Source organism: Mus caroli, chromosome 14 (genome assembly GCF_900094665.2).
Source record: "Mus caroli chromosome 14, CAROLI_EIJ_v1.1, whole genome shotgun sequence".
Classification (NCBI taxonomy): Eukaryota; Metazoa; Chordata; class Mammalia; order Rodentia; family Muridae; genus Mus; species Mus caroli.
The window spans coordinates 41,413,421-41,420,044 of record NC_034583.1 but is presented as its reverse complement, the minus strand read 5'-3'; positions in this window follow the sequence as shown (position 1 = coordinate 41,420,044).

Here is a 6,624-nt window from a genome sequence, read left to right as displayed (position 1 = left end):
AGCCAGCTGGCCATCACATCTGTACATGCCTTAGGAGAGTATCCACCTAGCCCTTTTTCCCTAGATCTCATTTTTAACTTTGTTCTTTGTCAGACAATAATTTTGTTAACATAATTAGAGTTTCTCATTTAATGCTGTAACCAGGGACAGATAAATTGAAATATAATAAATTTCTTAACTCATACATTACAAGGCTTTTTGGGTCCTGCTTGTGGTTTAATAAAAAAGACATGGGGACATCTATATAGTTTAAGGCTGTTGGCCGTTTTGCTGGGGCAGTCTCTCAGCTAGCTTCTAACTTAACCCGACTTCTCTGCTGCTGTGTCCAGTACGTGGCTTTCTTTTTACCTCCCGGCTTCATCCAACCAAGCTCTGTCTTCCTTCTGTGTCTCTCTGAGTTTCTGTCTGCCTATTTATTCTGCCCCTGTTTCAGCGGCCAGCTCTTTATTTAACAAAAGCCGCATTCCTTTCTCATACAAAAAAAAAAGCTATTAGCATAGTGAGATAGGTTCCTTAGCTTACTCATTCTGATCCAGCAGTAACAAGATTATGCCCAGTCCATATTTTAGTATTTCTTTTGGCCAGATAGAGAGCAATGTGACCTTCAGTGACCTCCCCCACTGAAACTTACTTTTCCCTCTTTTTGGGCAGATTAAAAGGTAGCAAACATTTACTTGTAGAAAGCAAGTTATGGGACATAGAAATGAGAATACCAAATATCCTGACAGCACTTGGTGTTGCAATTAACAATGGAAAATACAGGGGCACGCCTACATAGCCATTTGATGCAATATGTGTGGGTGCAGGTCATCCCAACACTCAAGTTATGGTGATATGTGGTAGATGGATGGATGGATAAAAGCATCGAAAAAGTATGAGACATATGTGTTGAGTTCAGTAAATTGACACCATCAATGACCCCAGGTGTATTAGGACCCTGGGAGTCAAAGAGACCTACACTATGATTCTGCCACAGATTCTGGCAGAATATAAAGCCTCCACTCCATAAAATTCATCAAATGTCTGGACTCCTTTCTCATCCTCTGTGAAATGAAAGACGTGGAAGCATTACTTATTAAGTTCTTCAGATGGAATGTCCTCAATAATTTTGCTATTTTAATTTTTTGTTTTGTTTTGTTTTTCGAGACAGGGTTTTTCTGTGTAGCCCTGGCTGTCCTGGAACTCACTCTGTAGACCAGGCTGGCCTTGAACTCAGAAATCCGCCTGCCTCTGCCTCCCGAGTGCTGGGATTAAACGCGTGAGCCACTACAATTTGAAAAATTACAAAAATATTTTGCTGAACTTTCATCAGTCTTAAAATTTTTTTCACTCTTGTTTCTACTTCAGAGCTTTCCCAAAGAATTGGCTATTTGAATCTACTTCTTGTTTTATCTTCAGTTGCAGCACAGTGTTTGTCTTGAAGCCTTAGCAGTTCCGGTGTTTTCAAATGCGAGTGGAGGGCTGAGGGCAACACGCAAATACTATGTACATAGCACCACCTCTGAAGTTCCATTCTCAGGAGCTTGCCTCTTGCTGATAAGGCACCTGAACTCTGTTAATATGCACATTGTCTGCTAAAGCTTGACAGAGCACTGGAATCTGGAGTTCCTCACTGAGCTGCCTTCCTGACCATAGCATTCTGGGGCAGAAGAGAGAAAATGGGAAAGTTCTCACTGCAGAAATGAGTGATTCATCAAAGATCCACAGGATTCCAATATTTCTACCCAGAGAGATCACACCTAGAGATTGTGAGCCATTGACTACCAATAGCTATGAAATGAATAGACACTGTAGTAGGGAATGCTGCTGGTGTTAGCAGGGAGCAAGAGGCTCTGACACTACCAAAAATCTTCAAGAACAACTTTCCTCAGCCTAGACACATTCATAGAAATTTGAATGAAACTAGTTGTTGGCTTACTGACAATTCCACTAGGCTTCTCCCAAAGTTGACCTAGCAACAGCTTGAGTCATCGACAGCAACCATTTCTACCTGTGCAGCTGCCAGGTACCAGTGGACTGTCCCCTACCCTCCTCCACTTATTCTTCTCCTCCTCCTCCTCTGCCTCCCCCTTCTTTCCCTGTTCCTTCTCTTCCTTCTTCTCCCCTCCCTTCGTCTTCCTGCCTCCTTCCCTCCCCCTCTGTCCCCCTCCCTCTTTTCTTTTTCGTTTTTTAACAGCAAAAATACATTCCCTTTTATTGTTTAGTGAAATAAATATAGAATTATGTACAAATAACAGTTTTTGTTTGAATATTATTGTACTGTCACCCGACAGCCTTCCCCCCCACCCCTTGGATATTTTAATTACATTTCAAATGTTTTCCCCTTTCCAGGTCATCCCTTCGGAAACCCCCTATCCCATCTGCCTCCCACTGCCTCTATAAGAGTGCTACCCCACCCATCCACTCCCGTCCTCCCGCCCTGGCATTCCCCTACACTGGAGCATTGAACACCCTCAGGTCCAAGGGTCTCTCCTCCCACTGATGTCCAATAAGGCCATCTTCTGCCATATATGTGGCCAGCACCATGGGTCACTCCATGTGTACTCTCTGGTTGGTGGTCCAGTCACCAGAATGTCGGAGTTCTGGCCTGTTGACACTGTTGCTCGCTCCATGGGGCTCCCCTCAGCTCCTTCAGTCCCTTCTCTATCTCCTCCATCAGAACCCCTGAGCTCAGTCCAATGGTTGGCTGCGAGCTTCCTCCTCTGTATTTGCCAGGCTCTGGCAGAGCCTCTCAGGAGACAGCCATATCAAGCTCCAGTCAGCAAGCACTTCCTGGCATCCACAATAGTGTCAGAGTTTGGTAGCTGTATATGGGATGGATCCCCCCTCCCTCCCTCCCTTTTCATTCTCTTGCTTGCTTTCCTTCTGTTCTGACATGTTCTCAGCAGGCATCTTCTTTTCTTTCGGTCCTTCTCTGATCCCCACCACCACCCCACCACCCCCCACCCCACCCCAGCTTTCCCTGCCTCTGCAGCCTCTATCCACTTTCCAAGTCCCCTCCCCATATAATAAACATTCTCTATCAGATCTTTGTAATGTCATAATTTCCCAGGGGGCCACATTGGAATGAGCCCACCAGGTACCCCTTTACTCCTGCCACCACCATATGATATCTCATAACACTAGTGAACTTCCATCTGTCCCCAGGAGCTCTCTAGTCTCTAGAAAAAGGAGGAAGGTAGAGGCTCAAAGTGACTTTACTGGTTACACATTCTGTTGGCTAGTCCAGAATCTTTTTGTTTTCATTTTCCCAGACTTTCATATCTATTATTAGAATTGAGGAGAAAGTGTTCTGCACAGAGAGTTTTTGCTAGCACCACCATTTTGGATTTTTTTTTTTTTTTTTTTTTTTTTTTTGTGGAGTAGGAGACTACAGTAATTCTTCCTTTGTCCACAAGATGTGATTGGACCCTTCTCAAAGAAGAAGGGGGGGGTATGGGGAAGGATCTTCATGAGGGGGTACTGGGTGGACAGGGGGCTGATATTGGGATATAAAGTGAATAAATAAATAATTTTACAAACCTAACAGAGTTGAGTTGTTGGAGGTTCTTTGAAAGAGAACTCTTCTGTTTTCTATATTCCATATGTGTTATGGAACGTATGAAGCACATGTAGGGCAGAGGTACATTCTGAGATATTGTCTTTGTTGCTGTGATGGCTTAGGAGAGTTCTCCTTCATTTATTGTCTGTTTCTGCTGTTCTGACATTTTATGATATGTGGGTGTCTTCTGGAGGAAGTAGATTAGACAGTCTCTTCTCTTCTCTTCAATTATTCATGGTGTTAACCTTACAAGCAACTGTGGATGTTATAGCAGTGGAAGTGGCCAAGGAATGTGGTGCACGACAAACCTGTGCTTCTTAAAGAAGCGCTCTTAGGAGGAGTTTTGAAAGCTTGGATGCAAAATGAGAAACACGCCCTAGCAGTTATAGATCTTAGAGTCAGTACATCTTAAATGTCTCTGCTTCTGCTTGGTGATTCTGCCAGGCTCAGATTCATATTTAAGATAAGAAGGAATATATTTTTATTCTCTTTTGATCTCACCAGTGATTTTTTTTCCACCTTGATTTTTGGACAAGGAGAGTCTGAAATAGTAGACCAATCCCTTTGGCAGTCACAGGGGAAACATTCAGAGAGGAAAATAGAAGCTTGACTTCTAGGCATCTAAATCTTCATGTTGAGAAGGGGAGGGCAATTGGGGAAAGAATTGTGGGAAGGGGTAGTGAGCAGAATGTAAAGTGAGTAAGTAATAAATAAGTAAGTGTAAATAAATGAGTAAAAAAACCAAAATCTTCATTTTGACTCAGTCAACCCCATTACCCTCGAAGTTTTTCAACCACTTTAAACTTCAAAGCTACTCATATTTCCATATTTGTTCTTTTGTAGGCTTGACTCTGTTTAGACTCTTCCTATCTGTTTCCTCTCTGATGTTCTACTTTCTATTGTCTTATCATGGGTTATTTCATCTGTCTCCTCCCTTCCAAAGCTGAATACATCCAGTGAGCTTTCTACGGCAAATACTGTATTTTTTTTCTTTCAAAATTCCTATTTGATTCTTCGAGTTTTAGTACCAATATATTGTAAGTTGAGTATAGGCTCCTCAACGTGTTCTTTTGCATTTTTCTTCATAAGGTTTTTCTAATTGTTTTCTTTTATTCAATCCTGTTCGTAATTGCTTGTTGCAATGTGGTTATCACAGCTGCTTCTAAATTTTTGTTAGCTCTGTTTTCTTGTCATGCTGGTGTTGACCGCTTTTCCATTTAGTTTGAGATATTTTATGGCCTTGATATGACAAGTGATTTTTCTATTGAAGCCATAAGTGGAAACATTTTTAGATTATACTATGGGCCTGTGACTCCTACTGCAAGTTGCTATTTTAACCAGACTTATTTACCATGTTGGCAGGGAGGGGAAAGGAATATAGTATCCCATTACTTCCAGATGGTTTTAAAAGCCACATCTCCAGTTTCAGCACCAGTTAACACCCATGAAAGGAGTCTCCTTGATACTGTTAGGTGGGTCAGGGGTTTCAACTGGAGTAGCTCTCACTGGCACCTCTCTAATAGTGGCTATGTTAGATCAGCATCAGTATCAAATAATGCCTGACATAAGCAACTAAGGAGAGAAAAAGTTTGTTTTGCTTTGTGTCTTGGAAGTGTCAGACCACAGTCTTTGGTTCCATTAATTCTGGACTTACAGTAAGGTAGAGCATTGTGGCCATGAGGGCAGACAGGAGAAACATAAGAAAAGCAGGAGGCAGAGGACAAAGGACCTACCTACTTCTTCTAGCTAAGCTCTTGACCCTCCCTGCTTTCTTTTTCAAAATAACACCACTAAGGGAACCAACACATCAGCAATACAGTTCATATTAGTCTTAAGCGTGACTGTTACCACTGAGTGGTGGTGAGAGTTCCGACTCTTCACTATTCTCTTTGTGGCACCATCCTGGGGGGAGGATTGTCTCCTTACTGCCAAGGCTGGTTAGACACCCAGGTTCCCCAGAAAGTCTCCAGTAGCTGAGGCTGAGGAAAAGAGAGGGGCTACATGACGGTTGATCTTAATTGTCAGTTTGATTAGATATAATTAAATAGAGGTATTTTTAAAGGTTTCCAGACTTAAAATAAGTATTGGGGTCCATAATGGGAAAAATTAGAGCTAAATTAGATTTAATCAAATTGAAAAGAAATCTGTCCAGGGAAGGGTATTGTTAAAAGGATGAAAAGACAAGTTATGGATTTGGAGAAGATATTTGTAAGCCACTTACCCATCAAAGGAATATACTCTGCCCTTAGGAAAAGACACAAACCTTAGTATCTACAAACAGACAATACACTTTGGAAGTGGGCATATAATACAAGAAGATCTCCCATCCCAGAGGAGAGAGTAGTGACAAAGAACACGTGGAAGGATCTTCACCCTCCTCATCCACTAAGAAATGGAAATTCAAACCACAATAAGATGTCCTTACATACCTGTCAAATTTTCTAAAGTAAAACACCCTGAAAACACCAAATATCAGGGATGATATGAGAAACTAGATCACCTGGTTGGTAGAAACATATAAAGTTAGCACAGTCTTTAAAAACAAACCATGCCATGACCAGAAAGCCATGCATCTTCAATTCAGGACACTCCTGTGAGGGAGACAACAATGCACCTTACACAAAAGCCCATTCGTATATGTTTACAGCACATTTTCTTTTTACAGACCCAAACTGGAAATGATCTAACATGTCCGAGGATGAGTTATTAAAGTGGGAGTCATTTCAATCTTGGAATGGCACTCAGCAGTGCAACCAACCAACCATAGATGTGAATGGATAGCTAGAGAACTGGGCTACGCAAGATCTCATTCATGTTACATTCTTGAAAGCGGAGTGGTGATTTCTATGGGTGAAGGAAGAGATAACGATAGGGAAGAAGTGGGTTGGGGCTCCCAGCCGGAGGACAGAGACCTGCCCTGCAGAGAGTGCCATCTTGGCTCCGGGACTCCGCCGAGCTTAGTCTCTACAGGTCAGAGTGGGGACCACGGGGGCAGACAGCTTCTGGGACAGGCAGGAGCCACAGAGCCGCTGAGGCAGCACCCTTTTGGGGCCGCAGACTTCCGGCACCCTCCCAGCCGGAGG